The 19,781-nt window shown below is 32.3% G+C and overlaps 1 protein-coding gene and 1 long non-coding RNA gene across 10 annotated transcripts in view; both read right to left on the bottom strand.

Moving 5' to 3' along the window:
- LOC127843579 (carbonic anhydrase-like) overlaps positions 1 to 19,781 on the bottom strand; it is a 207,181-nt gene that overhangs the window by 158,236 nt on the left and 29,164 nt on the right. The gene's annotated exons all lie outside the window — the stretch shown is intronic.
- LOC127843581 (uncharacterized) lies at positions 17,462 to 19,778 on the bottom strand. The gene is made up of 2 exons (XR_008032221.1): positions 19,344 to 19,778; positions 17,462 to 19,053 (listed from the first exon to the last, which is right to left on the bottom strand). It is a non-coding gene; the product is annotated as an uncharacterized LOC127843581 (long non-coding RNA).

Raw genomic sequence — 19,781 nt, 5'->3', positions numbered from 1 at the left:
ACCAGTTGTGGTTAGTTCTAAATACAAAATGTGAGAAATCGGGATCTATCCTGGGTCATTGTAATGGGGTCACAATCGGGCACTTACATAACCTGAATCACTTTACATGCTTTACCAACATGACTAAAATATTTGTGAAAAAGGTCAGTCACTCATAACATAATTGTACATAATGCCATTCACTAATGGAAACTAATGCATCAATTTAAATTCATGAAACAGTTCTACACATCTGACTAAATGTACATATGAACAAAACACAGGGAGAAAGCAAACCATTTTTAAATGTTCCTATTTTCAGGAAATTATATTTTACTTGAATCATAGTGTACTGTAGGTTGAATCATGTCATGATGACACAATTTCTTCTTGCAAGTTCCTAATTCTTATGCTATTAAAATTATGTGTCCATATACTTGAAATTAAATTTCTGTTACAAAAAAGCTGTAAAAATTGTGTTCTTCAATTGTTTTTCATGTGTTTTGGAAAGATACATACTTATGAGAATATGTTAAATCTGTTTTTTTTTCAGTTCAAATCTATTTTTTTTCAATTGATTTTTGAACACATACACTGCTACCATACTTGTCCACAAGAAGCTTTATTTTGCGCAAAACAAACAACTTCTTTTGAATTTAAATTGTCTTATAATTTATGTTTTTGACAAATAAATTAATGTTAATATTATGCGTAAATATGGTGTTCAAAGTGAAGAAACAAAAAAAATGGAATTGTTTAAATCATTTGATTGCAATGGTAGTAAATGCTTTACACAACACAAAAATTGTCTCTTGTATATCTTATTTATTTGTACAAGTTAATGCATTTAAAACATTAAAAAATACATTTACTTATAATAATGAAGACAGTATATCTTATTATAATCTTTCCGAACAAAACATGGTATAAAATAAGTTAATGTTAAAAAAGAGAAAATTTGCAGCATTGCTTTTCACAATATAAGATACAATAAAGTGGATTTTGAAATGTTTACAGCGTTATTATAGAACTTTAAATGGTATAAATGGACATTACTGTATGTACAAAAACACAGTATATAATTTAAAGAAATGTGTTCAAAGATAGTTGAAAATAAAATTGATTGTTGAAAGTTTTTTGTCAATCTGTGTGATAACCTATAAAGAAAAAAGGTTCTGATTTAAAATAACTTCTTATGACATAACAATTTTTATTTGAACATATCAATCAAAATGCATTTAATGTGTCCATATGGTTTATAGGAAACAAAAAAATAATCTTAAAATTAGTAGTTAAATATTTAAGACAGTAAAGATTAACAAGTACCTTAATTAAAATTTGACACCTTTTTCATGGCACCTGCATTTATAATAAAAAAATAAAAGATTTTGAATGTTGATGATTCTATATATAAAACAAAACGAATTGATTTTATATTGTCTCCATGGTTTGTGTTCTAAATTTCCTTTGTAAAAAAAACTAAAAACTAAGAAAAATGATTGTAAAGCATACAGAAACAACAAAGTTTTGCCATTAATATGATATCAATATTGATTACAGATGAAATCTGATAATAAAAAAATAAAACTGTATGCATTCTACATGTGTAACTTACCAAAAACGAATCTCATTGTTTAAAAGGCCAAGTGTTTTTACATGTTTTGTATCAAATGACATATTTGGTACATTTCAAAACATGTTTTCAGTAAATTTACTTCAACAGTCAAAACTTTTCAAACCTTCTTTTAAATTAGCCATTATGAATATTCAGATAACTTAAGTTTAAGTTGTTATTATTCTGTAGGATTTTTAAAAAAAAGTAATTACCGGTGACAGTATTTGGGGAATGTATTAGACAATTAAAAGTAATATTAATTAACTGTTTGTGGATAAATTTTTCAACAATAACCATTGCCGAGTTAGCCAAGTGTGTGAGCCTTGACCTTTACTTCCAGATAATAATTGCAGCGCCTAAACAACTGGGGTTCGACTGGTCATTGTTGGCCCGGTACTTCTTTAAAGTACCTGAGGTACTCTTAAGAACACTACAATGTACCCTGGGTACGAAAAATACTAAATACATGTGCACTTAAATGCACTTGGCCAATATTAAGACTGTACCAGAGATATATTCCGCCTAAAATCTGTCATAAAACGCACTTCTGAATACCAAACAAAATCCTCTTTGAACAAAACCTAACTAAGTATGCTTTTTTTTAGTATGAGTTTCGATAATAATTAATATCATCGCTGAGGCCCTTTCACAGAATACAAACATAAAAATAATTTATTTGAAAATAGAGTCAACAACGGCAGATTTAGCCAAAGTATTCCTGGGTCGTTTAAGTATATTTTCTGTATCCAGGGTATATTGTAGTATACTAAAGAGTACCCAGGTAACTTTCAAGTAGTATCAGAGCCGACAAAGACCAATCTAACCAAATAAGTATCAGAGCAGACAAAGACCAATCGAACTCGACTGAGAGAATCTGTCGACTGGTTGTATCCAACAGTCTTTACAGTAAAGTATATTTTATGCAGTTTTGTCAAAATGATAAATGCATGATATTCGTTCAAAAGAAATTAATCTTGACGCTGACCTTCTGCTTAAACTGTAAATGTGCCAATCAACAATAAAGTGACAACCATATACACATGTATTAGAAGCGATGTTGGCATATCAATCAATATAAGCACATATTACTATATAATTGTCATTCATGGACACAGCAGTATTATATGCAGTATTATATCAATGTAACTGTTTACAAACACGTAGATTATACAATACTAATACATAATTCTTTACCAAAAAGTAAACTTTTATCCATGTTTACAATGAATCAATTCTATCACTCAGCAAACGTCACATTCGTTGAGTTCAACTTTTCTTTTGATGGGTAAAGCCTTGTCCAAAACGAAAGTTGAATGAATTGTCAAAAGGAAAATCGAACAAATCATAACAACAATCGATTCGAACATGTAAAAATTCCTTTTTAGCAAAACTCCAAACCACAATCGTAGACAATAGATCCTGCACAATCAACGCAGGATTTCCGTTACAGTATCTTCCTATGCCCTGCCATATAGTAAGATCTAAATATAGATAAGGTTTAAATTAACTAAAATGATGTTGCGCTCGTAGATTTCGTAGGCTAAAATATTTATTGGCACTATTATTCCCTATTAATTCGATGCAAACATGCGTTTCCCAAACAATCGTTGCATACGCCGCCATATTAATGTAAAATAACTGAGTTACGCGAGCCTTTGAGCAACCGTAACTTTACGTGCAAACTTACGGTAAACGTAACTTTACGATATTTATAGAAACGCTTCTAGCTTTAAGTTTTGCACTTACGTATGCTTTTTGAACGTACGTTGTTCTAAGAAACGGCCCCCTGCACTTTATACAAAATGTGGTAAAGGAGAATGACTGCTTTATCGTTTATCACTTAGTAACGCATGCAATTGTCCTGAACGGTAAGCTACAGTCTGTTAATTATGTACTAATATATTGGTTATATCTATTAAAGCTAAACAGATAATCATTCAAGAACACTTTTCGACTAACATAAATAGCCTTTATCCTAACCGCACGCCAACTCCGGCAATTTCTAAGTAAATCATATCTTTAATGAATTTACTGCAGAGATATTGCGCACCTTTCACCAAGTTTTAACGATATCACAGCCTGTCGGCGACAATCGATGTCTATGTTTAAATCTAAGAATGCAATACGTTTGTGCTGAAAAAATGTTTCCGATCCGTAAAAGCGAAACCGAACTTACTTGAGTCTTATTATATTTAGATTTGAGTGGATTTCGTTTAGTATTCTTGAAGCATTTACTTGCAAAGATTTATGTGGCAGAGCTGCAAATAAATATATTTTTCTTGCATCTCTTTTTAATCACCATAATTATAAACTTATTTTGATATATGTATGCATACGTTTATACACGAGTTTCCGATTACATGTACATTATTAAGTTCTACTTGTTTGTTACCAAAACTAATAATGGGGCAGTAAGTTGTAATGTAAATAAAAATAAAACTTTAATGAAAGTGTGCATACTTATATATTTCAAATAAATGTTTTTATTGTAAAGGTTGTTTGGAGGAGAGAGGAAAACTCGTTCCCACTTACATCCGGTACAATGACCGTTGTCATAACTACACCGCAAACATGCTAGCAAATTGTAGGAAACACTAAAATGAAAATGTTAAATATTAATATTGATCACAGCATGGCACTAAATCACATCGAATATTACATGGAGTTACTAAATATGGGCCGTTCTCTGTGAAAAGGGGGTTCATGCACATTACCCAATTTTATCCGTTTGTATAATATGCATATGCTCACGCTTTCTATTCTTTCAGAATCAAACGCTGAGGCCACGGAGATTTCAACCAGCGATGAACAATACGTGGAACGACGCGATCCAATCAAGTTACACTGCAACGTCAAGGGGCAGCACTATACCCCAGACGAGATAGACTGGTTCCGAAACGGCGAAAAAGTGACGCCGGAGAAACATAATGGCGTAAAATTGTCAACTATCAATTGATCATCGGACGTTTACAAGTATTTTGAGCATAGATAAAGCAACCATGGAAGACAGGGGTGTGTATGTTTGTAGGTCGTCCAATATGCAAATTGTTAATACGAAAGTCCACGTTTTAAACGGTAAGGACATATGTACATATTGTAGTTGTGTACATCACATTTATATTATACGCTAAATGTAGTCTACTATAATTGTAATTCTTACGTAGAGCTGTAATATATTTGACAAATGTTATGTGTTTTACATGATAATATGCTTTTTTTAGTGATGACAACAAAGATATAGTGTATAATGAATACATTATTGATATAGTTCAGTAGTTCGATTTCATTCGCATGTCTAGCAAGTTAAACCCGTAGATAAAACGTTTCATTAACGTGTTGCATTTGTCACGTCTTATAAGCCTAGATACTTTCATGTATTCGATTGACAGAATTATAATCGTGAGATTAATGCTTCACATTTTAATTTCAGCGGAGTCTTCCAATAAAAAGCGATGTAAATTGAATAAATTTATGTAATAAATAAAGAACATATATACGGCAATGCCAAACTTGAAAAAAACAACATTATTATCAATCCATAGAACGTTCACGTTTTACTCCGTTTAGGCATGCATAGTAAAACCTTGTGTATAGATATATAAAGGAAAAATAAATGCACGAAAAGTAAAATGTCCTGAAAGCCTTGAAATGTGTTATTCTAGTGCATTACATTCTGTGAACACGCGTTTTCAGTAGTTTTGTGTGTATCTTTCCAGGGACATATCATGACGGGTTTACTGAGGAACAAGTGTCCAATGGTGAGATGAAGTCATCTACTTCAAATATTAGGCAGCCGATATTCGCGTGTATTTTTGCCGATGTTTAAACATTTCTTCATATGAAATGAAGGTTAAATAACCCTTTGGAGAGAAATAGTTGGACTCAGACCGGGAAAGTGATAACAGCGTCAAAACCGCATTTAACACGATTGCAAAATGCCAGCTTTTATTTCGGTCTTGGCTTTGACGTCTTAACACAACCCGTGGAATAACAACAAGCAAATGTGCCTCGTGATAAACGGAATGCGTACTACACCAGGGAATACAACACATTTCCAATGATACGGACACAACTCTGAATTTCTTTCCGATGGTGCTGAAGATATTAAGTTATCGAAATATAGCCTATAAATCGAATGCGGGTGAAGACCCGGCTTTAGATATCGATAGTATACACACATATCAGTCATTAAAATGTGTGTGTACTCCGAAACGTTTTAATAAACGAATTTGTGCCAGCTAATTTCATAAACAATACATGGTGTTCTACATTTATTCCTGCAATACAGTAAGTTGTATGGCTTATATGTACATTAAGTAGCTGTTTACATCTGCAACGTTAATAACATATTTATATACGTTTGATCCTTTTAATAATTAGCAATTCTCTATAGTCGTATAAAATAAGCTGTATATTCATGAAACAAGGATTTACAATTTCTTCTAATGGCATCGAGGAAAACAAAAGTATCTTGCTATCACGTTTCATGGAGCCTCAAGGATCGAAATATTTTTTCAATACAAGTTCGATTATGTCTCGACTTTCCCTATTGTAATCTACATGCATAGGTCATTGGGTTTATAACGTTCCATTTTATTTATATTTTCTCTCTGATAGGCGTTTCTTGTTTGATTTAATTATTTTTATTTTTTTAGCAGTCACATAAACAACCAAGCTATGTAATATGGAATTTTTACACCCATTATTGCTGCTTCTTCCTGTATTTGCGCGATGATTATCTGAGATATTAACTCCATGACGCTATATTCTCAAATCTGTTTCTATAAAGAAGGAATGTAGTTGACAATTGTTAATAGTTTTATTTGATCGTTCGTCAAAAAGTTGTAACTCTGTTACTCTTGTATCTTCAATGCAATTGAGTAATTAAATAGTAATTAAATTGAATGCGTTTTAATTCCCTTTTATTATTGTTTAATTTGAGTTACAATGCTATGACGTTAAATTTTATTTACACTTAAATGTATTATGAATATTGCTGGGCAAAGTGTGAGGTTGAGCGCTCTATAACCAGGTTTAAACCCCCAATGCTTTGCATTGGCCGTTCCAAGGCGGTGACCCCAGCTTTATTCATATTTTGTGTTTATGTTGGTTTGTATTGTGCTGTATTGTGCTGTTTGGTACTGTTTGGGCAATCGGTCACTTGCCTTAAATAAAGGACCAACTAATTGTTTTAATGAAAATTCAATACTGCTCCAGCAGCTGGAGTTTCACTTCTTTATATTGAAAAATATTAATGCAATATTGACTCGTTTTTAAATAGATATACACAACTTAATTATCGGTTGTGCTCATTGATGGTTTATGTTTTTTCTATTATTTTAAGACGATTTTTTCACGTCACGATTTTGTAAAAACACGAATTGTATTAATAAGCGTCTAGATATATTTGCAATTGTTAATATATTAACAGAGAGATAGTGGCAAGCAAAGCATTAAAAACAAATATAAATACACATAAAAGACACTATTCTGCATAAAACATTGTTCACAAAATAAATTGTTTTGATGGTATTACCATGCTGACCAACTGTATCAATTTTGTAAAATGGTTACTTGAATATTGTTTAAATAGTTGCTATAATTTCTTCCATAAAGGTTGCCTTCTGAATTGTTATTAAGTTATTTATCGATAAATTTGTATGCTGAAGTGTTCAACATTGACATTTTTTGGAAAGTGTACGGATGATACCGATTATACACCATAGACTCGGCTATTTGAAATATGCATTCCATTACTTACGAATAATTATCTTATGTGTTTATATTTAAGTTTGTTAACACTGAACGCATCATATTAGTGTATGGATTTGCAAAATATATAGCATTTAAATAAATATACAGCGTTGTGCTTCACAGTAACAATATTTTATTTCAACACAATCAAAATTCAAAAAACTTCCGCAAATTACCATTTACTAAAATCAGATCACCCACATAACGCATTTGAGCACATATTTTTATTATTATGTTTATTTCGTAATTCATTTATTGGAACTGTTAACTGTATAATTCGAACCACTGCACTGGGTAGACCAAAGCTTATGAACACTGGTCGTTTCTTTTTGATGTATACATATTAAGAATTGATGTTTTGAAGTCTGCTTGTTCTGTGAATCTATGTGCAACAGATATGAGACTAAATATAGCGTTAAATCGTGAATTTCAAGTGTTTATTGATACAAACAGTTATATCACAACTTTTACCAAAACGCCTAATGCGATTGCTGGCTTACAGTGATTAACTTGCATGGAACTCAACATGTTTACCATACAATTAGCACACCAGTCTTTTCCGGAAGTGATGGTGCCATTTTGAGCATGAAAACCTAGCGGACAATATGTTAGGCTAATCGCCACACCAACGAAGAAGTGTAAACAAAATGAACTTTTTCTTGTTGGTTACATATGTTTATTCTATAAGTCAAACATATTATGAACAGTATATGTTCAAAATGTTTATATTGTACTCCTAACGATTAGAAATTACATTAAACTGACCAAACTTCCAGTTATGTTATGTTATGTTCAAAATAAATATCTTTAAGACGTCTGTTTTATTCTTTTACACGCACTTGTCTAATTATAGCATTGTGCGTATGCGTTTGATAGAATTGTTTTAAATAAAGTATTTAACATTAAATACACGTCATAACATGTCAAATATAAAATATGAGAAAGACCAACTAATTTTCTCAACTAAGATGTTCTCTTTTTGTGATCATGTAATACTTGTGATTTTATATTTATTCAGAAAAATGTTTGTATTTACATATTTTAGATTAATGTGCTTAGTTTGCATGTGCTTCTTGAAAGTTTTGGTACGTTTAATCTTAATTGACTTTCCTCTATTCACAATCCGAGAGAAAAGGCATTTTATAAACTGGACACATAGGGCCAAATACTTGTTTGATGGAATATGATTTGGATCTATTGTATGTTCATTGGTTGTCTGTTCTGCATGGTTTATGTCCCTGCTATCAATTCACTATAGATCATGCGTCAAACTAACAAAAACAAAAGACGAGCTTTAAACAGAATATCTTACGTGCAAGTTTAGCTCAGACATGTCTGGAAAATAACTCATTAAAAGGTAGCGATATTTCAAAACTGTTTAAGTCTGTTTAAATACTTGTTTGATTACGTTAAATATTTCAGAGATTCAACGATATTTTAAAGTGAATGGCGTTATACAAATTGTTTTCTTTATTTAACATATAATTAATATGTCTAGCTCATACTATTATGACAAATAAAAGTTTATATTAGTTTTCTTCAATATAACAGACAAACGTAATAATTCTATTAAAATACACTATGGAAAATTAATTATGCAAATCGCGGATAATTCGAGCTTTTCTGCCGTGTGAATAATCGAATTCTGAAACGTTTGAATTAAAGGGGCCTTTTCACAGATTTTGGCATTTATTGAAGTTTGTCATTAAATGCTTTATATTGATGATTTAAAGATCGGATTTAAAATGCTCCACTAAAAAGTCAAGAATAAAATTTAAAAATGAAAAAAAGTAATACTCAACAGGGCTCGTACCACTGGCCCTTGGAGTCCTGGAGTAAATGTCTGCCACTTAGACCACTCTGCCATCCGTGCTCGTACAATGAAGGATGTATTTTATACTTTATATAAGAAATCCTCGTAGTTTCACAAAATATAACGACAACAACAGAACTCTCGAAATTATTCAATCGCTTTGCGTTGCAAAGCTTTATAATTTTCAGTTTTTTAAGTCGTCAAAAGATGCATACAATGGCTATTTTAGAGCATGGTAAATGTTCAGTACTACTGTTTTCTCACAAATACATAACTAAAACGAAAATTTGCGAATCTGAAACAACTTTTTTCAATTTTGTCCATTTACCAAAACGTGAAAAGTAAAAGTAAACCATTATATTTTACTCTCGTATAAGCTCAATATTGGCTTCAATATTTAAAAAAAAAACAATACATGAAAATAATGTACATTTAGTACATGTACATATAACTTAAACACTCGATCAACGCTAGGCAAATACTGACGTTTATCACACTCAACACAACAAAACAATAGGGGAATTATGATAGATACAATTTGAAGGGCATTATTTGCTGTACGTTTTAAGACATTGTGATTGAAGGCATGGTATTTTTATTTATTTTTTTGGCAATCTGACTTAATTTTATCAATATTGAGTGAATGAACCCATTTGTTGCAAAAAAGCACTTCTTCATTACATTCGAAATCCATATTTGAGATTGATGTAAAGCACGGTGATTGGTGACAGATTGTTGCATAAATTACAGGTTCATTTGTGGAATTCAAATAGGTAATAAATCGTGATTTGTTTACTTAAATTATCCTACCGGCGATATTAAAATAGTTTCAGCGCGATGTGTCTGTTAATATCAGGCTTGTTTGTTTGTGTGTTGTTTTAACACCATGTTTATAGGATATCATAGTCATAGCAACATACTGAAAAGCTCCATAAGTTTATGAGGACGATATTTTAACATTACATAAGTATGTTACTTTAAAAAAATGTTTACTGGACAGGTAAAATCCCATATCTTTTTCTGTATTCAATCAAATAAAACAACACCGTCCTTTTAATATATACACTGTTGGTCGTTTATTGTACTGGTTTTATCGCTGAACAATAATTGGAATTGTATTTATAATTGTCGCTCTAAAGGTCTTGCATCGTTACTTACAATCGTACATATCTTTACTTTTGTGTGTGTCCTATTTAAGAAGTATTTTCATGGTCAGCGGGATGGAAGACGATATTGACGACGATAGGGTTCACATCAATGTCGCGAACGTGCCTAAGTTGATATAACTTGAATTATTTTCACCGCTACCATTGATGGAACAGTATCTTAATCCATAATATCAACAGCTTAGTAAACGATCGCAGTAAAGCCCAAATTTATTAGCAGTATGTCGCAGCTTTATCAAAATGATATTATTGAATTTCAAAATTGACAAAATAAACGAAAATGATAGCATACGACTCTCTATATATAAATATTTAGACAGATAACAAATGCAAATGTTTTTCTTACGTTTTGCTTTGCCCTTTGTTTATTGTTGATGTGTCGAGACAACGCAATTCCTTAAAATACTATTACGAACACAATTGGTTTTTGTAAAAGTAAACTGAAGTCACCAAACAAAGACGACTGTATTATCAAAAAATTAATTATTTCATTTAATGGCATTACTTGACATGATAAAATACTCATAGTGTCATTTCAAACCGAATATATGAGCATACAGGACGCTTTATTTGAACTTTTTTACTCGACATGTAGGTTTGATAAGAACAAATAAATTTTAAACACAAATCAGTAATGGCATTAAGTGATTAAAAGTATTGAATAACCAGTGCGGACTATACAGACCAGTGTTTTGGAAAATAAAAGGTTGACATATTTATTTCAAAATTGAACTTTCCGCTCTCTTCTGATTATCTTGAAAAAGAGAGTTTAATCACACTAATCTTTCGCCGAATTTATTTAAATGTATTTTCTAGCTAAAAGAATAAGAATTCATCAATTATAAAAGAAAATATGTGGCTTAACTTGTTAACAATGAGGCCATCAAGGCCGTAAAACTTTGCACAATAATGCATCGTCTTCGGTTAATTTGGGCTAATTTCACACGCAGTTGTTGATTAGGTTGACATTGATATGTAAAGCCTTACTGCGACAGTTGTATGTTTCGTTTCCACCGTCCCCTTTTGTGAACATATCTTAACCGTGTATCAGTTACGGTAGTGTGTTAAGTTGATCATGATATAGACTCCAGGGACACCCTAAATTTGTCCTGAAAAACAAGCCAGGCATAAGGAATCTTAAGCCATTCGGCGAGCAAAGCGAGGTAAGAGAGAAAGGACACAATACATTATTATACATTCATTTTAAACTCACATGCAATAAAAGCGTGGTTTTTGAACAGTTTAAAATATAAGTGTTTGTTTTATTAGAATAGTTTTTAAACCATTAAAATGTATTGGTCATTTTTTCACAAATGTTCAAAATAACAACAAAGACTGAATCAATTGTACGTTACACATTGTAAGAATACGTTTCTCTGATATCTTGACATAACCAGTGAAACGCTTCAATTTCAATTATCATTTGAATTACTATTGATGTTAAGTGCAATAATAAGATATGCAAAATGCCTCAATGCAGTGGGTACTTAAGCAACCTCCTATAAACTTATAATTTCCACTTCTGTGCCACTTCTGGTTCTTTATTTTGCCTCTATATTCAGACTAAGGTAACTTCTTGTTTCGATGTCTGTAGGATGACACTTTCAGACTGGTCATGCAATACAGTGATGAAGATTCACGAGCTTAATTAATTTCAACCGAAATTTTTATCAGTTCAAAGAAATGATTCGATACAAGCGACCTTAACAGCAAGTGGTGTCATTTTAATTTATTCTCATGTGCGGAAGTCAGTTGTCATGATAAATCACGTTTGGCAGAATTCTTAAATGACGCTTAAACAAACTTGATTTTAAAAATACATCAACATACGTTCAACGTTGGTGAGTAGTTGCATTCAATACATATTGATATTTGTGCTCTTTTGTGAGTGCACAATGGAAGTAATTTAAAAATGAAAATAAAATTGTGTTACTCTTATAACTAATACATGTAGTTCCAATTTTATTGGCAGCTTGTAATGATTTAACATGATGTGCCATGCATATGCTTGACCCTTGATATTTAGTGTGTCTTTGACTTGGGCTTTAACGATGATATATCTTCTGAACATCGTGGGCATTTTTTATCATTAAGTTTTCCATTGAATGATAAATAATAAGGTTACTGTCCGGAAAATTTATTCGCAAACTTGATCTTATTAGTTTGACCTTGACATATGGAGTTGGTAGATGTATATGACATGTAATTAATAATCTTCTAATGGTGGACATTTGTGGTTTGCTACAAGTTCTACAAGTTGTACAACAATATTTGTTACATGACCTCTTAGTAGGGCCTTGATCTTTGAGATAGGGAGACGAGTGTTACACACCGTCTCTTTGCCTTATGGTGGTCATTTGTGCTAAGTTATTTTACAATTGCATTAAAATGACAAGGTTCCATGCCGGACAACCTGTATTGTTTTTGATAGCTCGTGTAAAAAACAATTAAATTTCTTTGTTATAAGTAAATCATTACTGTTTTATAAGAAAGTATCTTCGTTACAACGTTAAAACAGTTTTTCATCGAAAGGATTTTGCGAGTAGCTTGTTATGTAGAAACACGCATGAATGTTCAAGACATGCACGCACAATATATCCTTAAACTATAAATTAAAACGAATTTATTTCGCCATATATAAATGAAATGATTGTTATTTACATTTCAACATTGGTGAGTTGTGAATGATATACAAAGCTTTATGTTATCAGATGCGTCATGCGTCATGAATTAAAGATGTATCAGATGTTTTTTAGTGCGAATGTGTATGTAAAATTCAACAAAAATATCAAGGATATGTATGAATATTTGTATACATATTTGAACAGCAACTGACTACATATAAATAATATGGAAGTTTCAATAGCACGTCAACCCTTCTCCAATCATAAAAGGCAATATTCAAATATGTATAGGCAATGACACAAACTAAAGCAGTACATACAGCAGTGAAGTCTATCGAGTATTACTCATAGTTATGAGTAAATTTATTATTCTCTATTCTCAAAATACTATTAAAATCTCATCATCTTTATAACCCATATCATCATCATCATCATTATCAAACAAATAATAAACCAAAGACAAAATAGGAGTGAGTGCTTGTATTTGACAGGACTTTCAACATATAAATGCAAAAAACAGTTCTTCTGACGCCCGTATATGTTGTATGTGCAATGGATATAGACCTCAACGGCACCGCTCAGTTGAGGAATCTCGAGAAGACTGGAAACGGTGTAACATCTTTGTTCAGGTGTATAAAGAACTGAAACGATACTATTTAAATGCTGTAGGGCATGTAATTATGAATACTTCACATACACATGTGTGTCATGTGAAAAAGTGCAAATGTATTCATAACAATTAGACGTCAAGTATATATCTCAAATGAAGAGTTATTGTTTGAATAAACTGATCCCCGCCGATGCCCAAAGTGCACACAGGACGCCCCCAATGCCCATCAATCACGCTAACTTGCTTAAATATTATAAATTAACAAATGTGAAACATTAATTTGTTCAAAGAAGCTGCTAATATCCGTAAGATTCATCCACCACCACCAATCAAGAGAAGTGTACATGACTTCACGTACACCCCATACAATAATCAGTAGTAATAAACGATTCAGGTAAAACCGCGAGCGGGATACGCAACCCTACTGCCATTTTTGTTTTCTTATTTTTTCTTTTAATGGCAGGGGGACATATGAGGACCCATGGCTCGAGACCGGTGTCTAGGTGCCTTCATCACCTCCCGAAACCTCTAATTTAGAGAAATCTACAAATAAGCAGCTATTAAGATACTGTAAACATTCAGTATTTTTTAGTAAAAAATGTAATTAAAACATTATCAATTTCATTGCGCAAATTAACATAACAAACAAACATCAAAAGCATCCTGCACACACCCCGGACATCAACAAGAAACAAACAAATCACTCAAACCATAAAATCCATAAAGCATCTAAAAAGAATGTTGATACATCATAAATATTCCGAGAAATATATAAATGCATATGACGAATTTAACAGCTATATTAAACCGACTTCAACATCTAACCAGTCACACCAAAATGAAAATATTAAGTAATCGTACAATAAAAATGTCTTTAAAATTAAACGTTCATTACGAACGACAACAAAAAATAATAACACTGACATTTAAACATACCAATATTTCAATAAGTATGCTGGAGGTACTATCTCTAGGAAGTGAGAGTCTCGAAAAACATGACACCCATAACTTAAAAGACCTCATTCTAACACAATATTAAGTAAAAAAATGAGTCAAAATAATCAAGAAAACTTAGCTGCTTCAGACTTAAATGAAAATACACCCATCGTCTTTCCCAGTAAAGGAATCGGTTCGTGTTAAGATCCCATCTCACATGGACTAAAAACCGAACTGAAAATATACTAAATATAGACTTTATAATAGCAAAATTATAAACATAAAAGCAATGTAACCAATTATTTAACTATACATATGTTCATTAAGGGCGGGCGGGCGGGGTTATCACCCTTTCGTTTTCTTGCTCCAAAACGTTTGCCTGTCAAAAACAACCTCGAATGGCGTCTCACTAGATGTGCAAATCATATATACCCCAAAACGAAAAACTCGTGCGCTTTCGCGCTAAAACATGCACACAAAACCCGTGCATTATACGCGCTAAACCATTACCATAATCTCTCTTCTAAATAACACTAAAACCATACTATACCGTATTTATCAAACCGAGAATAATTTCATTTAAATTCAAGTTTGACCAGTCAGCATACTCTAAAAAGGCAATAAAAACTGATGACATCAGATATAAATTTTTGAGCATTCTGGTTTCAAGTACTCCGACGACTGCCTGGAGTGTTTGAATAAGGCGGGTAAAGCGAGCATTGCCAGAAGCGCTTTACACCTAAGCTGTTATATTACCAATACACATGCTGTCAAGAGCTTTACCAAAAACCTCCTAATTTTTAATATTGTTTTAATGGTGGTATGTTTTTGAGTCCGGAAATGAATTAGTTTATAATTTCTTGTTTCTGGCGGTTTATTGTATATTGTCTTGTATTAAAAAGTACACATATGTTTCTGTTATATTGTATATTATACTTTCCTAGCGTATGTAATCGAGAATATTACAATTAATGCTACAGCGTAACACAAAAACCTTAGATTCGATACTAAGTATCATCGTTAACAAGACGGAACGGCACCCATAAAACACACACTAATTGGTTATATGGAAGGACGAATGACCCACGTGACTAAGAATTTATTCTTATTCGCTCGTACGAAAATCAATATGTGTAGATGTTTATTTTCCAACAATTGTTAGTTCACGCTGAAACTTTAAATTAAATTATCAGATTGCTCTACTATCTACCACTGTTTTCTTTGAAATTGAAATTATTACGTTATATCACTGTGCATTATCATAAAATAACAGTGAAATGCACGTTAATATATATTATATTATATTAGAATATCTTACATACTAAGTTGCAATATTCGCTCAATTTGGTATTTTACTACAACTTATTGTAAGAAAGCGAATAGTTTCATTTGATTTTTCATCAAAACAAATGGGTAGTATTTTGCATAATTTTACATGCATTTATGTATTTGGCTGCATTGTAATATGCATGATCCTCTTTGTACACTGTCTCTGATTGTGGCTTTACTAAATTTTCATTTTGTACTACGAACTTACAGGCGTTACTTTTATTTATTCACGACGCAAAAAATCTGGCTATATGTTATTTAAAGAAACGCGTAAATAGCGTTTACCTGTCGCTAGTTTTAGATTAGCGTGATTTTGTCTGCATTGTAATTTGTTTATACTTCTTGATATTCTGCCTGGATCAAATGTTGTTTTTTTGCAGAAGATCATAGCGGACACTCTTTATATTCATCTTTAATAACATTTGGAATATGTATTTTTGTTTGAATATCGAAAGACGTAACAAAAGCAGTTATAAACAGCATTTTACAGTTTTGGTGATATAAAAATCACACACCCTATCACGAAAATAATATAAATAATGAATTCTTTGAACTTTTCTTCTTATATAAAACTTATGTTCTCCTCCAAGTTACAACCTACGGTATTGCGGTTAACACACGTTTAAGTCTCTTTTTCGCAACAACTAAATGAATGCGTAAGTGGTAGGCAAAGATCAATGCTGCAGTATATATAAGTTACGTTAAGAATGCAATTATCATGTCCGTAAAATCGCCCGCATATGTTGGATTTAATTTCCGAGCTCACAACAGAGGCGACCATAAAGGACAATTTAGCTTTCAATATGACCGCCTAATATAGATTCTGTTTTGTACAATTTATGAAGCAGTCTTGCATTGTCTTACCATGCATAGCATTGTCTTGTTTGGTGTTGACTTGTCATGTCTTATCTTTTAAATAGTACCGTTATATGTTTGTCCTTGTTTTGTCTTACCTTGTTGTATATTGTAACTAGGGCAACTACAGTACGCGCGAGAAAGCCAAAAAGTGCACACTGTTTATTTTTCTAAATACATTTTGGGTTTTAACTTGATGAGAATTGCTGTCGTCTAATGTGAACCTGTGCATATACTGTTTTACTGTAATTTAATTGGCGGTCACTTGAAAACAAACGCTTTTTCCAGACATCCTGCATCGAGCAACTATAGTGCGCGCAACTAATAATGTCATCCAAAAAATGAAACTACAACAATATCATTTTCGACAACAAACACATCAATTGTGTGTTTGTGTGTTGCTATTGTTTTCTAAGTTGTTTACATTGCAATTATCCCGAAAAACGATGAAAATAGCAAGGAGGATGCGATTTATAATGACCTAGTTTATAGATTATTTACAATTTACCTACGCTGTTTCCTTTGTCAAGGCGAAATAATATAATGAACGACAGAATGTGGCATCATCATAAATGCAAAGAAGTAAGATAGCTTAATGTACCTTTCACAGAGGGTGAGTACAATTTTGCGTTCAATTGTTCCACAAATACTTTCCTGTGGTATAAAACATGGCTTGAAACAATTATTTCCCAACTTCCACCTCATCAAAAGCCTTCTACAAATCGATAAGTGAGGATATGGAAGTTGGGGGGATGAAAATTGACTGAAACAATACCCAACTGGTTATTTATTATTTATTTGCATGGAAAGAATGCATTGAGGCTAATTAATTATGCCAGTTTAGGGAAACATAAGGGTCATATGAGCACTATAGTCGCATGCAAAATGGCAGGGACGCTTGCAGGTTGAAATTGGTTAATATAAAATATTTAAAAGCATAAATAAACTTGTATATAATTCATTCACTTAAAGCATAAAACATTCTGAAGCATAAATCATTCTGATGTATAGACACCTAATGCTCCTAATACATTTGTTCCAATATTGGATTTGAAATATATCATTATTCAGTATATAGCTACCCATTCAATTAATAGAGATCAGCATCTTATCTTACTAAAACTTCTGACCCAAACATTTTTTCTCATCTTCAAGCTCAAAGCTTCTTTACCTATGTAAAGATCTCATTGTAACTCACATATGCACCTTGGTTTCTTTATATATAATATTATAAACATTTATAGACAAAAGCAATAAAATAGTATTAAAATAAACTACCCATACAATTCAACGTGTTGTCTAATAGCACACAAAAATACATTAACTTAACAAAAACAACAGACCCATTCCATACTATTCAACCACTTTGCTTTCATAATGCTTGATGATTTCATCCATTTCACAAAATGATTTTTCAAAAACAACACTGTATTTTCAGTACAAGTCTACGTCATAAGTGAACTTGTGCTCCCTGATGTAAATTGTTCTTTTATTTTTTAATCTGTTATTTAATGTTGGAGAAATATCATTTTGACAATCTGTGAACCTTTAAAAACATTCACAACAACCAAAGTGTGATAACCCATATTTTTGAATATAAATACAATAAATTGGCAAACGACTTCGTGAATGCTTCGTACAATCAACATATATCTTATGCATCTTAAAAGCTGTATTATGAAAAATGTGTCAGACTGAACACAGACATATTATTTCACAAAGTAGACACTCAATAATGTACAACATTATCTGATGTAATATATCACGTCTTACCACTCACACAGTACTTAAGATGTCAAAGTAGATAAGTATAAGGCCATAGAAAATAAATAACTAGATTCTCATCCAAATTTTGGGGAAAATTGGGGCGGATGGGTGGTTTTTTAATTTTTTTTTATTTTATATGTCGGACCTATATTTAGTAATGACATGTTCACGAATTTGTTAGTTTATATGCATAATGCCTATATGTATGTATGTATGTATGTATGTATGTATGTATGTATGTATGTATGTATGTATGTATGTATGTATGTATGTATGTATGTATGTATGTATGTAAAATTATATAGAACTAGTGACCTGAAAATCAATAGGGGTCATCTGCGAGTCATGATCAATGGACCTATGAAGTGTCATGATCCTAGGCAAAGGCGTTCTTCAGTTATCATCCGGAAACAATTTTACTGTTTCGGGTCACCGTGACCTTGACCTTTGACATAGTGACCTGAAAATCAATATGGGTCATCTGCGAGTCATGATCAATCTACTCATGAAGTCTCATGATCCTGGGCGTATGTGTTCTTGAGTTATCATCCGAAAACCATTTTACTATTTCGGGTCACCGTGACCTTGACCTTTGACCTACTGACCTCAAAATCAATAGGGGTTATCTGCGAGTCATGATCTATCTACCTATGAAGTTTCATGATCCTAGGCGTATGCGTTCTTGAGTTATCATCCGGAAACCATTTTACTATTTCTGGTCATCGTGACCTTGACCTTTGACCTAGTGACCTCAAAATCACTAGGGGTCATCTGCAAGTCATGGTCAATCTACCTATGAAGTTTCATGATCCTAGGCACATGCGTTCTTGAGTTATCATCCGGAAACCATGTTACTATTTCGGGTCACCATGACCTTGACCTTTGACCTAAAGACCTCAAAATCAAGAGGGGTCATCTGCGAGTCACGATCTATCTACCTATGAAGTTTCATGATCCTGGACCTAAGCGTTCTTGAGTTATCATCCGGAAACCACCAGGTGGACGGACCGACAGATTGACAGACCGACCGACCGAAATGTGCAAAGCAATATACCCCCTTTCTTCGCAGGGGGGCATAAATATAACATCAAATTCTGATTACACAATACATGGCTGAATGTAGACTTATATTTAGAGTTACACACACTTGAAGCCGAAGCGCGCAAAAAAATGTTAAAATGCAGTTCGTAAAAAGAAGTATATCAGTAGGACACCAGAAAATGCAATCAGAACATAGCGTTCGCGTACAAAACAAAAATTATGCATATGCGAGCAGTATACGTTAGCATTGACAATTTAAAGTTTATAATATTGTTACTTAATACTTAATCAT

Source organism: Dreissena polymorpha, chromosome 9, assembly GCF_020536995.1.
Source record: "Dreissena polymorpha isolate Duluth1 chromosome 9, UMN_Dpol_1.0, whole genome shotgun sequence".
In the NCBI taxonomy this organism is placed as follows: Eukaryota; Metazoa; Mollusca; class Bivalvia; order Myida; family Dreissenidae; genus Dreissena; species Dreissena polymorpha.
The sequence above is the reverse complement of the archived record's forward strand: the minus strand, read 5'-3'. Positions and strand labels throughout refer to the sequence as shown.